The sequence below is a fragment of the Puma concolor genome, chromosome A2 (genome assembly GCF_028749965.1).
Source record: "Puma concolor isolate L17-30 chromosome A2, mPumCon1.1.hap2, whole genome shotgun sequence".
Lineage (NCBI taxonomy): Eukaryota > Metazoa > Chordata > Mammalia > Carnivora > Felidae > Puma > Puma concolor.
In genome coordinates, this window is record NC_141668.1 from 124,857,398 (window position 1) to 124,878,163 (window position 20,766).

At 39.2% G+C, this 20,766-nt stretch overlaps 1 long non-coding RNA gene across 1 annotated transcript in view; it reads left to right on the forward strand.

Annotated features, from left to right (window-relative positions):
* Positions 1–18,695, forward strand: part of LOC147583493 (uncharacterized) — a 73,564-nt gene extending 54,869 nt beyond the window's left edge. Inside the window, exons 3-4 of the long non-coding RNA XR_015248275.1 lie at positions 7,324–7,449; positions 17,719–18,695. This is a non-coding gene — a long non-coding RNA (uncharacterized LOC147583493). The remainder of the gene's footprint in view (positions 1–7,323; positions 7,450–17,718) is intronic.
* Positions 18,696–20,766: the final 2,071 nt, after the last annotated feature.

A 20,766-nucleotide genomic window follows, 5' to 3' on the forward strand; every position in this document is an offset into this window, starting at 1 on the left:
CTGAGCCACCCACGTGCCCCACACATTGCTAAACACTTACTGTCAGATTCTATAGTTATCCTGTCAAGGACCATAACAGTCTGTGAATCAGTGCTGGCCTAGCAGATATTAATATGCCATAATAATAATAGCCAATGTATACTGAATTTGTATTGTATGCCAGGCTCTTTGGCAAGCAATTTACACATTTTATCATATTTAATATTCACTACAATCTAGTTAGATGTAGGTAGTGTAATCATCCTCAATTTACAGATAAAAAAATAAGGCTCAGACAAATTCATTAAATTTCTAAGGTCATAGTCTTCATTCACAGTTGGAGCTGGGATTTGAGCCTAGGCATGTGGACTTCAGGACCTGATTTTTCAATCACTAAATTCAAATGCCATAAAATACCATATTTGAACTTATGAGGTGAGTTATAATGGAAAAAGCAAGGAAGTGGGTTCTATTCTTAGTTTTGTCATAACCTAGTTATGTGGCCTTTGACAAGTCACTTTATCTCTTTGTTTTTTTATCTAAATGTGATATGAGGAGAATAGAAGCATTGGTTTTTATGGTCTTTAAACAGTGGTGGACTGAGGCTAGCTCATTTCAGCTCATAAGAATCTATTGTTAAATTTATAGGTACTTTTTTAGCTGGTTGATATCATCCTGGTAGCATGAAACTGACCATCATGGGAGTATTTACAGCATGCAAATGGACTAATCAGGGCTTTCCCATGGTTCTTCAACATTACCAGCGTACTACTGCTTCCAGATGTCTTAGGCCTGATTCTGTGCTTTTCAACCTTCCTGGCCAAACAGGAAGAAAGTTTTTTTGTCCCTTAATCTCTAGCACCTGGCATAGTGGGTATGTAGTACATACTTGATGATGATGATGATGATGATGATGATGATGATGATGATGATGATGATTAAGTCATCCCATCAGTATCTTAAATCTTTGGATGGGCCCTGCTTAAAGTTAATTGCCTGGAAATGATAGACCCTCAGGGGAAGCTCTACCTTTGTCACCAGTGATCTAGGTATTGGCCTGTTTTTTAATGGAGATCCTCTACCACAGCTTTTAGGTCTTTTTTTCCAATATAACTATACTTTCTCAGATTATTATGCTGAATCAGAAAGTGTAACACAAAAATAGTACATATGAAATCATTCTTATTTATGTTAGCTCTGTCCATCTTTTCTGGAGGTAAAGAATTTAAGTGCTCTTCACTTTTAGTTCAATTCAGGATTCTGCCCTGCTATTTTTCTTTACTAACCTGGATAGCATCCCTGCCTTTCCTGTACCCTACTTTTTCCCCTCCAATTCCCTCTTTCTTAACCAACTGAGCCACCCAGGTGCTCTCCAGTTCCCTCTTTCTTATGAGGTCTGGATTACTCTATGTGCTTTACCTCATTCCATGCAGTTGTTTTCCCCGAATTAATCCTCATTTTCTTGCTCTTCCTTGGGTAGTCTTTCTTCCTGGATCTGAATAATTACAACTAGTTCTTAATTTAATGTTGAGCATACTGTTTTTACATAATTAAGATGTATATTGATGAGGTAATAGAAAGAACCCTCGACTTTTGGTAAAGGAGAACTGAGTAATTTGGTTTTGCTTTTGTTATTTAACTACTTGAACTTTAGTTTTCTCATTTATTATATAATTCAGTTGGTTTCTATCATTGGTTTCCAAACCTGCCTGTGCTTCAGTATCACTCAAGGAATTTGATAAAAATACAGATGGCCAGCCTTGCTTTAATTTAAAACTAGTGAGTCTCTTTTGGAGATGGGAGGCTGGGAATGGCTGGTGGGGGAGAGTTTTATTTTAATCCAGTTCTTCATGTCACTAGATTACATATCTAAGTGTTCCAGCCACTGGATTAGATTACCTCCAAGGTGTTTTACAGTTCTGAAATTATTTGTGATATTTTACTTCATCTTTCTTTGTCTTTCATCTTCCCTATTTTCTATTAGAAAGTCTTGAAAGCTAAAAGTATGAACCCATTTAAAGCACTGGAGGATTATTGTTGTATCAATATTTATATATTTATTTTGTTAACGTTTACACAATGATTCAGTTTAATTCAATGGCTAACAATAAAATGTACAGCATTGCAATTAATCCTAGAAAATAAAACTACTAATGAGAGACATACATTACCACCCAATGGCCTATGAAACCATATTTGGTAACTAAGAAAACAAAAAGAAATACCTTGTTTCCAAGAACCACATGAGATGTATGGTATAGCATAGTATTATTGGTTCTTGGAATCAATATCTTATAGTCCTAGATTGAGAGGCTTAGAAAGAACCTAGAAATCACCTGCTTTTTACAAATGAAAAAATGAGGAGACTCTCAAGAGTTTGAGACCTCCAAACAGTGAGTGGCAGAACTGGAGTTATAAACTATTTTCACAGACAGAATTTCTTCTTTTATTTTCCTCTTATAATGAAAACAAATGGTACTATTTCTCTAATAAAGTATTGGTGAAAGTTTCTACTGATTTTTAATTATGGTCTAAAGTTCTCATTTCTCATTGTAAAAGACATAGTTGTGTATTTTTTTCATGTAATAATAGTATTAAGGGAGATCAGTTAAACATTGTTTGGTGAGTCACAAAATATATTTTCAGGCCATTTGTTCATTTAAATTAACTTACACATTCACAGGGTGCTGTCATATGGCTTCAGTTTTAGGAAATGCAGTAAAGAGTATTTTCTGCCCATTCCTGCAGCAGTTAAGCTTAAGCATCCTTGTTGTCTCTTGTATAAGACCCTTTCAGATCTCTTGTCAGAGAATGGTGTTTGGTCTGGTCTCTAAATTCCCCCAAGGGACATGGGATCTGAGAAAAATTAGCACCCGTGCTTGAACCCATGAACTCGGACAGATCAGAGTTCACATACTTTGCTTGTCATATATTAGATAACCAGAACCACAGTAAGGTGAAAGTGATTGGGGAAATTAGCCTCCTGGGAGATGTTTTCAGGGTACACATTCTGTTAGGACACTATGAGATGAGCTGAAATTAGCCAATATGATTTTTTCCTTTCTTGTTCTGAAGATGCTGCTTCTGCTACTTCTGACCCTTGTGGCATAGTTGGCTGGGTGACATTTGCTGATTTCAGCAATAGAGCTCTTATACAGGGAATAGTGTTGGTTGCATGCCCAACCAACAGTTTGCTTTTCTCTTCTTCCTAAGAGAATTCTGATTTTGTCCAAATATCCACCCCTCCTCTCAGAGCTATGTGCTTTAGGGGAAGCTGGCCTCATGTGTAGTATAGTAGGTAGATCCTGATTAGAGTGAGCCAGTCATGAAGATTTTATTTTATTTTTAAAGTTTATTTATTTATTTTGAGAGCATGAGTGCATGTGAGTTGGGGAGTGGCAGAGAGGAGAGAGAATCCCAAGCAGTCTCCATGCTGAATGTGGAGCCTGATGTGGGGTTTGCTCCCACGATCCTGGGACCATGACCTGAGCCTAAATCAAGAGTCAGACATTCAACTGACAGAGCCACCCAGGCGTCCTGGTCATGATGTTTTTACTTATTTACTTTTTTACATTTATTTATTTTTGAGAGACAGAGAGAGACAGAGCACGAGTAGGGGAGGGTCAGAGAGAGAATGAGACACAGAATCCAAAGCAGGCTCCAGGCTCTGAGCTGTCAGCACAGAGCCCAATGTGAGGCTCGAACTCACAAACCATGAGATTATGACCTGAGCTGAAGTTGGATGCTTCCCCGACTGAGCCACCCAGGTGCCCCGGTCATAATGGTTTTAAATGAATCACTTGTCAGTGGTTGGTTTAGGGATGCAATATGGTTTGTTCTGGCCAGTAAGGTGTGAGGGAAAGACTGCTGGGGTAGCAGTGGCAGGTACTGGGAAGAGTTTTTTGTTGTTGTTTTTGTGGAGGATATACCAGAAAAGACCATCCTTCTTCTGCTTCTTGACATTATACTGTTGTATGTTTTATTTGGAACTATCTTTTATTTTACCACCAGCCTAAGGGTAAAGCCAACACAGATGAGAGGAAAAGCATGATAATCACAGGGATGTGGAGCTGGAACCCTGATGGTACAAATTCTGGAATCGTTCTACTTCTGAACTGCCTTGTATAGGAAACAATATATTGTTTCAACACATTGAAACAATCTGTATTTGCAGCTGAAGTCATTCTCATGGTGATACTTCTGCTGCATCTATTATGCTAGCATGGTCACAGGCTCTTTTTCCAAATGCTTACATCACAGACTAGACTCTAATGAAATGAATATGCAGTGCAGAGAATAATTTTCAAAGACTCATAAAGCCAAACCCACTCTAAGGTCTCTTCCCAGGTTCGGTAGACACAGATGCAGCACAGGACAAGTGTGATGCCTCCTGCAGATATTCCCAACAGGTTGATCAGGGGTTTATTGGGCCTGCATCACATTTGAACTTGTTCCTCTTTTCAGTCCTGCCTCTTCATCCTTCCTTTCACTGGCAGAGTTCCCTAAGAAACGCCTCACACCCCAAACACCATCTTGGCATCTGCTTCTAGAGAATCCACCTGAGACTCCAGGCCAGCTTCCTGTGTAACTGCTGTCCTGTCTCTGTGTGACCAGGGACAGCTCATGTCCCAAGATCTTCTGAACTTTGGTGTCCTAGGCAAATTGACCACACAGAAGCTTTTTTTTTTTTATTTTTTTTATTTAATTTTTCAGAGATTGATTCCAAGCACAGGAAAGACTTCTTTGCAGCTTCCCAGGATATTTTACAGTAGGGTATTCAGTTTTTGTCCCCCCCCCCCCCCGCCCCACCAAGGGAACTGCCATCCCTATTCATAGGGGCAGGGTTTCACTGTATAACTCCAAAAAGACAACTACAAAAGAGTGTGATATTTGTGTGTTGTCAGGTTTATATAGTGTTATCCATAGTTGTTTTATTTGCCATGTTGGGTTACCTTGGGTGAGTTGCTTAATCCTCTGAGCCTCAGCTTTCTCATTCAGTAAATAAAAATAATTATTCCCATCACAATGTAGTTAAAATAAATGATATATGAAGAATGCCTAGGAGAGTGTTAAATATAGTATGTTCTCAGTTGAGGCTAGATTCTTTTTTCTTATTTCTTAAAATTCTCACTCCTGGCTAACCCCATATGAATTCTGTATCTTTTTTTTTTTTAATTTTTTTTTTAACGTTTATTTATTTTTGAGACAGAGAGAGACAAAGCATGAACGGGGGAGGGTCAGAGAGAGGGAGACACAGAATCTGAAACAGGCTTCAGGCTCTGAGCTGTCAGCACAGAGCCTGACGCGGGGCTCGAACTCACGGACCGTGAGATCATGACCTGGGCCGAGGTCGGCCGCTTAACCGACTGAGCCACCCAGGCGCCCCTGAATTCTGTATCTTAATGAAATAAAATTACAGTGAACATCAAGGTTGATCATGAAGGAAGAAATAAGTCAAACATAGTACTATTAAGTATATATGTACACTTATATGTAATTATATAGTATATATATTAAGTGTACTTATATATATTAAGTGTACATACTTATGTGTAAATATATATTATTAAGCAATAATATTGAAGATTAATAATTATTAAATAATAATACTGTTAATAATAAATTTAATGTTATGATTATACTTAATTATAATTATTATGAATTATATATATATATATATATATATATATATATATATATATACCCACACACACACACACATATATACATACACACACTTATATGTAGAAGTGAGGAAGAGCCATCCTCTTTGTCAGTCTGGGTGAAGTTGGAAATTTTAGAGGTACTTTGGTATGTATCAGAGTTGTTTGTTACTTTTTTTTTTTTTAAGTTTATTTATTTTTGAGAGAGAGACAGACAGAAAGAGACAGAGCATGAGCGGGAGGGGCAGAGGGAGAGAGGGAGACACAGAATCTGAAGCAGACTCCTCCATCCAGGCTCCAAGCTGTCAGCACAGAGCCCAACACGGGGCTTGAACCCACCAACCATGAGATCATGACCTGAGCTGAAGTCGGACGCCCAACCAACTGAGTCACCCAGGTGCCTCTGTGTTTTTTTCTTTTTCTTTTTCTTTTTTTTTTTTTAAATATGATCTATAGGCTAGTCTTCTATAGCTGCCTTAGGGAAGTATCTGTCACACTATTTATGAGCCCTAGTCTATGCTGATCCTTACCCAAAATGAATTCAAATATTCACTAACATTAATGTTCAAGGTCTTGCTGATATGACATATTCTGAGTTGTAAACTAGGCTGTTATTTTAACCCTATGGTCTTAAGTTTGGAGAAAAAACCCCATTTATCAGGTCACACCACCTAGTGTATGATGAATGATGCCTCCCTGCCTGCCTGCCTGTCTGCCTTTCTTCTTTCCACTTCCTTGAGTATAATCTACTTGCTATAAAATATACTCTTTAATTTTACGTTTCAAAGATTTTTAGTGAATTCACATAGTATTGTCACCACCACAGTCCAAATTTAGAACATTTCCATTGCTTCCAAAATACTGCTCATGCCCATTTTCAGTCATTTCACGTTTCCATCTCCAACTTCAGGTAGTCCTTGTTCTATTTTATCACTATAGATTTGCCTTTTCTAGACATTTCATTTAAAGGGAATCAGAAATATGTAGTATTTTGCTTTTGTCTACTTTCACTTAGCATAATGTTTTTGAGGTTCATCCATGTTGTAGCATATATCTATCAGTACTTTGTTCCTTTTTATTGCTGAGTATTATTCCATTTTTTGCATATAACACATTATGTTTATCCATTTATCATTGAATTGTTGTTTTATTTTTTTTTCTATTAGGAATAATGCTGTTATGAGCTTTTTCTGTATAAATCTTTGTGTGGACATATATTTTCATTTCTCTTTGACCTAGGAGTGGAATTACTGAGTCACATGGTAAATTTATATTTATTTTTTAAAACATTTTTAAGTATTTGTTTATTTATTGAGAGAGCACACACATGCATTGGGGAGGGGCAGAGAGAGAGGGAGAGAGAATCCCAAGCAGGTTCTGTGCTCTCAGTGCAGAGCCTAACAAAGGGCTCAATCTCATGAAATGTGAGATCATGACCTGAGCCGAAATCAAGAGTGGGATGTTCAACCAACTGAACCACCCAGGTGCCCCGCCCCTATATTTACTTTTAAAAGGAAGTACCAGTTTACTTTCCAAAGTGGCTATTAACATTTCCTGTATTCATTACCTTTTATTTTTGTAATTATTGTAAGATTAGTTGTATGGTGTTTATTAAGAAACAGAGAGTTATTAATGACAGTATATAGCAGACACTATGATGTGACACCTGATTCTCCTTCAGGACTGAAGGGTCTTCTATTGCTCCAGCTTCCAGAAGTGCTAATTGACAGTCCTCAGGTGTCAGCCCTCCCCAGAAATTGTCCCTGGCTAAAGAGTCACCTTGCCCATGGTCAGAGCTGCTTCCAAGGTAAGTCAGTATCCCATAAGTGGTTGAAATGTGGCTTATGAAGTACATGAGCCTTGGGTCTTCTTGCCCCAACTCAGGTCAGCTCCAAAGGCCCTCTAGCTTCAGAAGTTTGGGGTCATTTTTGGCCCTTGTTGGAACTGCATTACAGCCCAGCTTCTGCCTTCCTCCTTCTTTTCTCCGCAAGTATTGAGTCCCTACTAAACTTTCTGCATGTTACTCTTTCTCTAATTTGGTTCTTGGAAGAGGCTAGCCTTGAAACTAACAAATTCTTACTTTTTAAATATTACAGATTACATTGACACTTGTCTTATTAAGTAGATCCCCCTACTGGCAATAATCAGACTATTTTCTTGAAGCTTGATGCCAGATTCCAATCCCTGCAAAGAAATCAGCTTCTGTTATTTTAATCTACCAAGAGAGGGCAGTGAGATGCTAGTTAAACTAGCAAACATGTGGTAAGAAAAAGGAGAATTTAATTATTTCTGAAATTTCCAGCACTTTGTTCTCCAAAATAATTATTTTTGTTGGATGTTCCTATATCATCCAGAGATCTGCAGAATATGTAGGAATAAATTTCATTTAGTATACTCTAAAAAACAGCAGAATTCCAAGGAATTCCTTTTTTAAGGACACTTGTCAGCATAGGCTATGCTTTTAATTTTTAACTAATTAGTATTTCCATTGATAGTATAGAAACATTTGAATAAAGTGGATTTTTAAAAGTTAATCAAGAAGACTTAATGGGCACCTGGGCGGCTCAGTCGGCTGGGCTTCCAACTTCAGCTCAGGTCATGATCTCATGGTTCATGAGTTCAAGCCCTGTGCCAGCTCAGAGCCTGGAGCCTGCTTCGAATTCTGTCTCCCTCTCTCTTTGCTCCTCCCTTGCTCACACTCTGTTTCTGTCTCTCTCTCTCTTAAAAATAAATAAGCAATAAAAAAAAAAAAGACTTACAATATCAGAGAATGTTAGACTCCCAAGTTTATCTAGTTCAACCTCCTTATTTTATAGGTAAGAATACATGACTCAGAAGACTTGGAATGCTTGGTTCATGAACAAGGCCTAAAATTTGGTCAATTTTTTTTTTTTTTTTTTTTTTTTTAAGTTAAACCTTGCTCTCCTTTTTGTATTACAGGACTTTGGTTATTTCCATTGTTTCATGGAGCTAAAAATTTTAATTCATTTTAAAAAAACACTACAGATAACTCATGAATGTGATTGGTAATAGGTATTAGCATTGGCAAATCAGGCTAACAATGGTCTTTTCAGTTACTGAGTTGGCATATTCCAGGATTTGTTTTCCTCTGCATTTCCGGTCATTCTTAATACTACTGTTTTTGATGCGTGTGACTGTTCATATTTAAAATCATTTTCTATTTCTAAGTCAGATCTAGTTGACCAATTTCCATCTTTCATGACCTTGTTTTATTTTGTGGTGTCCAAAACTCTTCTGGGTGAAATGCTACAGTTTAAGAATATAAAACCCTCTAGGGAAGTTCTTAACATGATGAAAATCAAATAGCTACTCCCTTTATCTTTGTTAATATCAATATTAAATTATCTAACATCTTTGCTTGGCAAAACCAGGAAGTACTCTGCTACCAGACCCGATTAAGTTTTAATTCCAGTTATATTTAGGGAGTATCCCACATGCTGGTTGTCCTTTGTTCAAATCTGAGGCAAAGTTCAGTGCCCTTTATTTTTTGATGACCTTCTTGCCACAAATTAAAATTCCCCTTACACTCAATTCCTTTTGTCTCTGTAAATATGTACCCTTGTTGTGGCAGAATCCTAAAGAATTAGGAGGTGTAATTATACATGCATTGCTTATTAGGTGATTTAAGTTTTCTATCTCTTTATCAGTGTGCTTTGAATTTAAGTGGTGTGTCTGTGTGAGAGAGTGTGTGGGGGAGGAGGAAGGGAGTAAGGTGAGGGATGGGAGAGGAAAGAAAAGAGAAGAGAAAGATATTTTCTCTGTTGGTCTTCCTGTTTGTTTTCTTCTAGATTCAGACCGGAGGCCACTTAATCACCTGAAGAGTCAGTCATGCTTCAACAGTGCTTTTGGTACTGAGGTTTCTTTTTAAGGAACCCAAAACCATTGACTTAGTATCAGTTTAGCATCTCTTTATCTTTCCTAATGGTCCAGCTCTGACCATAGGTTCTCATTTGTTCCCCCTGAGACTTGGGTAAATCATCTAACTTATCTGAGCCTCTGTTTCCTTATATATGAAATGTGGTTAAGAATACCTAACTCATAGCATTGATGTGAGGATTAAATGAGATGGTAGCTCTAAAATGCTTAGCACATAACACTCACTCATTATATAATTATCAACTCTTCACCTTCAAAATTTCCCTCTTTGAAATCCACTCACAGACTTTTCATCACTTTCTCTTCACCTATAGAATTCTATCAGCCCAGTGATTATCACAGTGCTTGGTGGATATGTTAAATGAATAAATTAAAAATTTGTCATGTCGGAGAGGGAAGATGGCGGCGTAGGAGGACGCTGGGCTCACCGCGCGTCCTGCTGATCACTTAGATTCCACCTACACCTGCCTAAATAACCCAGAAAACCGCCAGAGGATTAGCAGAACGGAGTCGCCGGAGCCAAGCGCAGACGAGAGGCCCACGGAAGAGGGTAGGAAGGGCGGCGAGGCGGTGCGCGCTCCACGGACTGGCGGGAGGGAGCCAGGGCGGAGGGGCGGCTCGCCGGCCAAGCAGAGCCCCCGAGTCTGGCTTGCAAAAAGCGGAGGGGCATGACGGACCGTGTTCCGACAGCAAGCGCAACTTAGCATCTGGGAGGTCACAAGTTAACAGCTCTGCTCAGAAAGCGGGAAGGCTGGAGGACAAAGGGAAGGAGAGCTGCTGAGCCCCCTGACGACAGAGCTCAGTTTGGTGGGGAACAAAGGCGCTCGCCAGCGCCATCTCCCCCGTCCATCCCCCAGCCAAAATCCCAAAGAGAACCAATTCCTGCCAGGGAACTTGCTCGCTCCGGGCAAACACCCAACTCTGCGCTTCTGCAGAGCCAAACCTCCGGCAGCGGATCTGACTCCCTCCTGCTGCCACAGGGCCCCTCCTGAAGTGGATCACCTAAGGAGAAGCAAGCTAAGCCTGCCCCTCCTGCCCCTGTGCACCTTGCCTACCCACCCCAGCTAAGACGCCAGATCCCCAGCATCACAAGCCTGGCAGTGTGCAAGTAGCCCAGACAGGCCACCCCACCCCACAGTGAATCCCACCCCTAGGAGAGGGGAAGAGAAGGCACACACCAGTCTGACTGTGGACACAGCGGTGGGCTGGGGGCAGACATCAGGTCTGACTGTGGCTCCGCCCACCAACTCCAGTTATACACCACAGCACAGGGGAAGTGCCCTGCAGGTCCTCACCATGCCAGGGACTATCCAAAATGACCAAGCGGAAGAATTCCCCTCAGAAGAATCTCCAGGAAATAACAACAGCTAATGAGCTGATCAAAAAGGATTTAAATAATATAACAGAAAGTGAATTTAGAATAATAGTCATAAAATTAATCGCTGGGCTTGAAAACAGTATAGCTGACAGCAGAGAATCTCTTGCTACAGAGATCAAGGGACTAAGGAACAGTCACGAGGAGCTGAAAAACGCTTTAAACGAAATGCATAACAAAATGGAAACCACCAGGGCTCGGATTGAAGAGGCAGAGGAGAGAATAGGTGAACTAGAAGATAAAGTTATGGAAAAAGAGGAAGCTGAGAAAAAGAGAGATAAAAAAATCCAGGAGTATGAGGGGAAAATTAGAGAACTAAGTGATACACTAAAAAGAAATAATATACGCATAATTGGTATCCCAGAGGAGGAAGAGAGAGGGAAAGGTGCTGAAGGGGTACTTGAAGAAATCATAGCTGAGAACTTCCCTGAAGTGGGGAAGGAAAAAGGCATTGAAATCCAAGAGGCACAGAGAACTCCCTTCAGACGTAACTTGAATCGATCTTCTGCACGACATAACATAGTGAAACTGGCAAAATACAAGGATAAAGAGAAAATTCTGAAAGCAGCAAGGGGTAAACGTGCCCTCACATATAAAGGGAGACCTATAAGACTCGTGACTGATCTCTCTTTTGAAACTTGGCAGGCCAGAAAGAATTGGCACGAGATTTTCAGTGTGCTAGACAGAAAAAATATGCAGCCGAGAATCCTTTATCCAGCAAGTCTGTCATTTAGAATAGAAGGAGAGATAAAGGTCTTCCCAAACAAACAAAAACTGAAGGAATTTGTCACCACTAAACCAGCCCTCCAAGAGATCCTAAGGGGGACCCTGTGAGACAAAGTACCAGAGACATCACTACAAGCATAAAACATACAGACATCACAATGACTCTAAACCCATATCTTTCTATAATAACACTGAATGTAAATGGATTAAATGCGCCAACCAAAAGACATAGGGTATCAGAATGGATAAAAAAACAAGACCCATCTATTTGCTGTCTCCAAGAGACTCATTTTAGACCTGAGGACACCTTTAGATTGAGAGTGAGGGGATGGAGAACTATTTATCATGCTACTGGAAGCCAAAAGAAAGCTGGAGTAGCCATACTTCTATCAGACAAACTAGACTTTAAATTAAAGGCTGTAACAAGAGATGAAGAAGGACATTATATAATAGTGACAGGGTCTATCCATCAGGAAGAGCTAACAATTATAAACGTCTATGCGCCGAATACCGGAGCGCCCAAATATATAAAACAATTACTCATAAACATAAGCAACCTTATTGATAAGAATGTGGTAATTGCAGGGGACTTTAACACCCCACTTACAGAAATGGATAGATCATCTAGACGCACGGTCAATAAAGAAACAAGGGCCCTGAATGAGACATTGGATCAGATGGACTTGACAGATCTATTTAGAACTCTGCATCCCAAAGCAACAGAATATACTTTCTTCTCGAGTGCACATGGAACATTCTCCAAGATAGATCATATACTGGGCCACAAAACAGCCCTTCATAAGTTTACAAGAATTGAAATCATACCATGCATACTTTCAGACCACAATGCTATGAAGCTTGAAATCAACCACAGAAAAAAGTCTGGAAAACCTCCAAAAGCATGGAGGTTAAAGAACACCCTACTAACGAATGAGTGGGTCAACCAGGCAATTAGAGAAGAAATTAAAAAATATATGGAAACAAACGAAAATGAAAATACAACAATCCAAACGCTTTGGGACGCAGCGAAGGCAGTCCTGAGAGGAAAATACATTGCAATCCAGGCCTATCTCAAGAAACAAGAAAAATCCCAAATACAAAATCTAACAGCACACCTAAAGGAAATAGAAGCAGAACAGCAAAGGCAGCCTAAACCCAGCAGAAGAAGAGAAATAATAAAGATCAGAGCAGAAATCAACAATCTAGAATCTAAAAAAACTGTAGAGCAGATCAACGAAACCAAGAGTTGGTTTTTTGAAAAAATAAACAAAATTGACAAACCTCTAGCCAGGCTTCTCAAAAAGAAAAGGGAGATGACCCAAATAGATAAAATCATGAATGAAAATGGAATTATTACAACCAATCCCTCAGAGATACGAACAATAATCAGGGAATACTATGAAAAATTATATGCCAACAAATTGGACAACCTGGAAGAAATGGACAAATTCCTGAACACCCACACTCTTCCAAAACTCAATCAGGAGGAAATAGAAAGCTTGAACAGACCCATCACCAGCGAAGAAATTGAATCGGTTATCAAAAATCTCCCAACCAATAAGAGTCCAGGACCAGATGGCTTCCCAGGGGAGTTCTACCAGACGTTTAAAGCAGAGATAATACCTATCCTTCTCAAGCTATTCCAAGAAACAGAAAGGGAAGGAAAACTTCCAGACTCATTCTATGAAGCCAGTATTACTTTGATTCCTAAACCAGACAGAGACCCAGTAAAAAAAGAGAACTACAGGCCAATATCCCTGATGAATATGGATGCAAAAATTCTCAATAAGATACTAGCAAATCGAATTCAACGGCATATAAAAAGAATTATTCACCATGATCAAGTGGGATTCATTCCTGGGATGCAGGGCTGGTTCAACATTCGCAAATCAATCAGCGTGATACATCACATTAACAAAAAAAAAGAGAAGAACCATATGATCCTGTCAATCGATGCAGAAAAGGCCTTTGACAAAATCCAGCACCCTTTCTTAATAAAAACCCTTGAGAAAGTCGGGATAGAAGGAACATACTTAAAGATCATAAAAGCCATTTATGAAAAGCCCACAGCTAACATCATCCTCAACGGGGAAAAACTGAGAGCTTTTTCCCTGAGATCAGGAACACGACAGGGATGCCCACTCTCACCGCTGTTGTTTAACATAGTGCTGGAAGTTCTAGCATCAGCAATCAGACAACAAAAGGAAATCAAAAGCATCAAAATTGGCAAAGATGAAGTCAAGCTTTCGCTTTTTGCAGATGACATGATATTATACATGGAAAATCCGATAGACTCCACCAAAAGTCTGCTAGAACTGATCCATGAATTCAGCAAAGTTGCAGGATACAAAATCAATGTACAGAAATCAGTTGCATTCTTATACACTAACAATGAAGCAACAGAAAGACAAATAAAGAAACTGATCCCATTCACAATTGCACCAAGAAGCATAAAATACCTAGGAATAAATCTAACCAAAGATGTAAAGGATCTGTATGCTGAAAACTATAGAAAGCTTATGAAGGTAATTGAAGAAGATTTAAAGAAATGGAAAGACATTCCCTGCTCATGGATTGGAAGAATAAATATTGTCAAAATGTCAATACTACCCAAAGCTATCTACACATTCAATGCAATCCCAATCAAAATTGCACCAGCATTCTTCTCGAAACTAGAACAAGCAATCCTAAAATTCATATGGAACCACAAAAGGCCCCGAATAGCCAAAGTAATTTTGAAGAAGAAGACCAAAGCAGGAGGCATCACAATCCCAGACTTTAGCCTCTACTACAAAGCTGTCATCATCAAGACAGCATGGTATTGGCACAAAACCAGACACATAGACCAATGGAATAGAATAGAAACCCCAGAACTAGACCCACAAACGTATGGCCAACTCATCTTTGACAAAGCAGGAAAGAACATCCAATGGAAAAAAGACAGTCTCTTTAACAAATGGTGCTGGGAGAACTGGACAGCAACATGCAGAAGGTTGAAACTAGACCACTTTCTCACACCATTCACAAAAATAAACTCCAAATGGATAAAGGACCTGAATGTGAGACAGGAAACCATCCAAACCTTAGAGGAGAAAGCAGGAAAAGACCTCTCTGACCTCAGCCGTAGCAATCTCTTACTCGACACATCCCCAAAGGCAAGGGAATTAAAAGCAAAAGTGAATTCCTGGGACCTTATGAAGATCAAAAGCTTGCGCACAGCAAAGGAAACAACCAACAAAACTAAAAGGCAACCAATGGAATGGGAAAAGATATTTGCAAATGACATATCGGACAAAGGGCTAGTATCCAAAATCTATAAAGAGCTCACCAAACTCCACACCCGAAAAGCAAATAACCCAGTGAAGAAATGGGCAGAAAACATGAATAGACACTTCTCTAAAGAAGACATCCGGATGGCCAACAGGCACATGAAAAGATGTTCAGCGTCGCTCCTTATCAGGGAAATACAAATCAAAACCACACTCAGGTATCACCTCACGCCAGTCAGAGTGGCCAAAATGAACAAATCAGGAGACTCTAGATGCTGGAGAGGATGTGGAGAAACGGGAACCCTCTTGCACTGTTGGTGGGAATGCAAATTGGTGCAGCCGCTCTGGAAAGCAGTGTGGAGGTTCCTCAGAAAATTAAAAATAGACCTACCCTATGACCCAGCAATAGCACTGCTAGGAATTTATCCAAGGGACACAGGAGTACTGATGCATAGGGGCACTTGTACCCCAATGTTCATAGCAGCACTCTCAATAATAGCCAAATTATGGAAAGAGGCTAAATGTCCATCAACTGATGAATGGATAAAGAAATTGTGGTTTATATACACAATGGAGTACTACGTGGCAATGAGAAAAAATGAAATATGGCCTTTTGTAGCAACGTGGATGGAACTGGAGAGTGTGATGCTAAGTGAAATAAGCCATACAGAGAAAGACAGATACCATATGGTTTCACTCTTATGTGGATCCTGAGAAACTTAACAGGAACCCATGGGGGAGGGGAAGGAAAAAAAAAAAAAAGAGGTTAGAGTGGGAGAGAGCCAAAGCATAAGAGACTGTTGAGAACTGAGAACAAACTAAGGGTTGATGGGGGGTGGGAGGGAGGAGAGGGTGGGTGATGGGTATTGAGGAGGGCACGTTTTGGGATGAGCACTGGGTGTTGTATGGAAACCAATTGGACAATAAATTTCATATATAAATAAAAAAAAAAATTTCCCTCTTTGAGATTGCCAGTTACACGGAGTATAGATAACCAAGAGCAGCTTGTATTATACACCCTACATTTCCTACTACATCATGCAAAGAATGGAAATCTAACAGGGCCAAATCCTCAAACAGAAGGGATGCATCTCTGGTGGAATTAATTAGTCAAATTATTTAGTCAAATGGAAGGATCTCATGGAGTGTTTGTTAGCTTCTTCATGACTTCCAACATTATTCCACATAAGGAATTTACCTGTTTTGTGTTTGGCCATGACTGCTGGGCTTTGGGAAACTTGAATTTTTGATTATCAGGATGACTACCCATTCATTCTTCCTTTCCTTTATGGACTTTATTAAGGCTCTCTTTCCTGTTAGTGCTGCCCTATCTTGTGCATATACCAAGTAATTTGAAATATGGCACTTTTGTTGAAATTGCCTTATATTTGCATATATTTACTAAAAATCCTTTAATTATAATTTATGAGTAAACTAAATTAAAATTATATTTCTGCATTTAAGGTTTGGAAATTTGGAATGCCATAGTTCCAATGCATTGGTTTATATACTTTGGTAAATGTGTATTCCTAAAAATGAACTAATTAAGCACTCACATTTCTGAAATGTGATTCTATAGTTCTTTGCTTGTTTAAAAAATCATATTTTAGTATTTAGAAATAAATTGGGAAGATACAGAATATCTGTCTTATTATTTGTGGGGGCTAGTTAGGTAAGCTTGGGGGCAATTAACAGAGATACTGCTGTGAGAATTTAGATAGTATTATTTGTGAAAAAGTGTATTGTAAGCTATAGAGTATTATTTATTATGAGGAATCATAATCATTATTGCCAAAAGAAAAATGGGCAAACCACACTTGAAGTCACTTATAAATGACTAAAGGAATTTTAAAGGAAGAGTATTGTGTTCCACGAGTTTTATGGTGTTTGGATTCAAGGTTTGACAAGATGATCTTTATGGTAATCAACCTTGAGATTCTCTGAAAACACAAGCAATAATTCAAAAATAACAAAAATATTAACACAACCATGGCTCTCCCTGTTCTTACCATATACAGACGGCACAGTTTTGTCCTATATGTTAACTGATGAGAGCTGGATTCAGATTTGTTAGAAATTGCTCCTGTAGGGGCGCCTGGGTGGCGCAGTCGGTTAAGCGTCCGACTTCAGCCAGGTCACGATCTCGTGGTCCGTGAGTTCGAGCCCCGCGTCAGGCTCTGGGCTGATGGCTTGGAGCCTGGAGCCTGTTTCCGATTCTGTGTCTCCCTCTCTCTCTGCCCCTCCCCCGTTCATGCTCTGTCTCTCTCTGTCCCCAAAATAAATAAACGTTGAAAAAAAAAATTAAAAAAAAAAAAAAAAAGAAATTGCTCCTGTAATGACATCTGATATTGGTTAAGCATCACTTTTATACTCTGAGAGAGTCAGGGCTGTCTTTCCCTGACATTTACAATGAGCCTACTTTCCAATGATGTACTTTATAATACTATCTGTTTTATCATTTAAACTAATAAGCTTTATGGAAAACCTAAATGGGATGTTATTTCTCTAAAAAAAAAAACACTTTAAAGAGTCAAAGATAGCCAAGTTAGACGTTTAGAAGTCATATCTATAGAAAAGTAAAGTGTGTGCCTTTCCCTGCTGTTTTTCCATAAAAAAGGATTCTGATGCTGTAGATCACAGAAACATTTATGACTCAGAGAATTATTGTCATCCCAAACTCCCCTTTCCTGTGTTTGTTAGTGTGGTGATGCTTGATGGTAAGAAAGGGACTGGCATTTTGAAGAGGTATAACACCAATGCAGTGGCTTGTGGTGGCTCTTTTATTAAAAGTCCTTGTATTCATTTCCAGAGACTCCCTAATTAGCTCAGGCTCTGGCCCAGAGGACTGCATGGCTGTATTTAACCACCTGGGAAGTGGCTCTGGAAAGATGCTGGCTCAGCGTAAGCAACTGGGTTGTATCCTGGCTGCCTTTTGGGTGAGAGTTTTATTTTTAACTCGCCTCTCTTTCAGATGATTGCTGAAGTCTGATCGTAGTGAGGAGAGCTCCCTTTCATTTTTAGACAATTTCCCCCCTATTTAGTGGCGTTCATAACTCTTTTCTTCTTGTATTTTGCCACTAGGAGAAGGGAATAAAATGTTAGACTTACCTAGAAAATGTTATATACATAATACTAAAGATTTGCTATATATTTTTCCTCTCTGGAGATTTTGGAGGAACAACTCTCTATTCTTTTCTTTTGGTCTCCTATCATGCAGTGATATAATAAATAAAATAAAGTAAAATAAAATAAGCAGTTCATTTGCAATCTTCAGTATGGTAAAGTGACACTGTAGAAAATGACACAGCCTTGCCTACTTATAGTGCTTACTGTAATATAAAGCAGACTGAAATGAAGATCACAGAGGAGTATTCATAGTGTCCTTTGAGAGCTCAGAGTACTTAAAAGGGGATCAGGGAGTGCTCCCTAGAAAATGTGGTATTTATGTAGGGCTTTAAAGATGAAAAGACTTTATAGGCCAAGAGGAGGCTGGGGGCATTTCCTAGTTAGTGAACTGAGTGGAAAAAGACAGGAGTCTTAAGAATGCTTGATGGGTTGCTGGAGTAGAAACAGACCATTATTAATGAGTGTCGGGTACATGGTTGTGTGTACTAGGAGACAAAACTAAAGAGATATGTTGGAGCAGGAGCCAGGAGGGTCTTAGTCTGGGGAATCTAGATCTCTTCCCACAGAGTTTGGAACCAGTTAAATTATTTTTTTCTTTAAAAAAAATCACAGACCTTTTCCTTGAATTATTTTGGAGTGTTGTGTTTTTTTTTTAATTTTTAAATTATTATTATTATTATTATTATTATTATTATTAAAGAGAGAGAGAGAGAGAATGTGTGAGCAGGAGAGGGGCAGAGGGAGAGATATAAAAAATTGTAAGCAGGCTCCATGCTCAGCTGGAGCCCAGTGTAGAACTCGATCCCATGACCCTGGGATCATGACCTGAGCCAAAGTTATAGGCTCAGAGTTAGAGGCTTAACTGACTGAGCTATCCAAGGGTCTCAGAGTCATGCTCTTGTTTTCAGAGAAACACATTTTGGTGAAACAGAAATCATTTGGAAAATAAGTTCATGATGCCATTTGTCTTATTTAATCATTTAAACCTGATCAAATGAGATAATATACAAGGAGACACTTTGAAAAGGATAATATCTATTACAAATTGGAGATTCTTCTATTCTGAAGGAAAGCCTTGACCTTTATATTATCATATCTACATTTATTTAAAACTTAGCAATGCCTTTCTTTCCTTTTATTCCATGCCTTCCACCTTCAATTAAATGATAAAGACAATATAATAACATTATGGAAAGTTTAGAAACAGAGAGGAAAACATACCCATGAGTCCTTTCCTCTCATAGAACTACTGCTATCACTCTTGCCAGGAATTAGGGCAAAGTTGGACTTGTGTGGTTTTGCCAGCCTGGCATTCATTGTTTTTTTGTTTTTTTTTTGTTTTTTTTGTTTTTTTTTTGTTTTTTTTTTTCCTTATGTAGCACTCTGATTTTCCCTGGAGAAACAAACTACACTTGGGCCATGGAGTTAGTATAGAACTGACTTACGCTACATCTTGAAGGATCCTGACTAGACAACTCAACAGTTGCATTATCCTGCCTATTATGTTTGGCTTAGAGATGGGCAGGTGTTCATGCCAGGTCAGCCATTCAGAACCACAGATTCAATTCTGTGACTTTTGCTAGAACTTTTAGAAAAGAAGCATTTCTACTGGGGTTGCTGAGAAAATAGAATATAAGCCTAATGCTGCTGGTAGCCATTTTGCTATCACTTAGGTAAGAATGAAGCCAACTGGCAGAAAAAACAGAACCAAGAGCCAGAGAGAGATTACCAATGATCTTGACTAAGTACCAGCCATGCTAGAAATTGGCATTATACTCTGGATTTTCTTTTAGTTATGTCTGCCCAGATAGATAGATAGATAGATAAAGAATAGATAGATAAGAATAGATAGATAAAAATAGATAGATAAGAATGGATAGGTAAGAGTAGATAGATAAGAATAGATAATAAGAATAGATAGATAATAAGGATAAATAGATAGGTAAGGATAGATAGATAATTTCCTTTGGCTATTTTGAACTGTGTTTCTGTTACTGATGAATGCAATTAAAGAAATACTCTAGGTGTTAGGGTTCAAACTCAAAGGAAGAAGCCTGTTCATGGGAACTGAAAAGGTTTGGGAAGTCATAATGTTAGAGATGGCATTTTTAATGAACTTTGAAGAATGGGTTTGGATTGGGCTCAGCTCTCTCCTTCATGCTCTGGGGGTTCTGCTGAGCAGTGTGCTTCAGCCTACCTGGCCAAGGAGGGGGCATTTCTAGGTACCCTTGAGGTCAGCTTTTAGAAAAGGTGGGCAGCCACCCCACCTTTCAACTGTATGCCTGGGATGAGACAAGGCACAGACATGCTTTTGGTTACAACAGCTCTGAGTGTACAGAGAGAGGATTGGAGATGTGGTCAATTTTGGCCATTTTGAGAAAAAGAGGTGCAGATCATGTCATATGCGTGGTTTTCTCCCTTTTGTTCTTATCCCGAATATTTTTCCTGATCGAATCTGCCTAAAATGAACATCAAGGACAGCCTTATTTGTGGACTTATTGTGTACTTTTAGGACCAAAGAGCAGAAGCATCTCCTGTCCTTTCCACCTGTCTCTCTGTATTAGTGCTCAGGTGCCAGCAGCACAGACACTAATTGTGGGGCCTTTGGGAGAAGTGTATATGTGGCACCAAGGTGGTTCTTCTACTACACACTGGAAGGGGGAACAGACGTGAAAGTGGACAGATTTTCCAAGCGAGCTTGAGCTCTGATGTCCTTCACGCTGCTGACTCT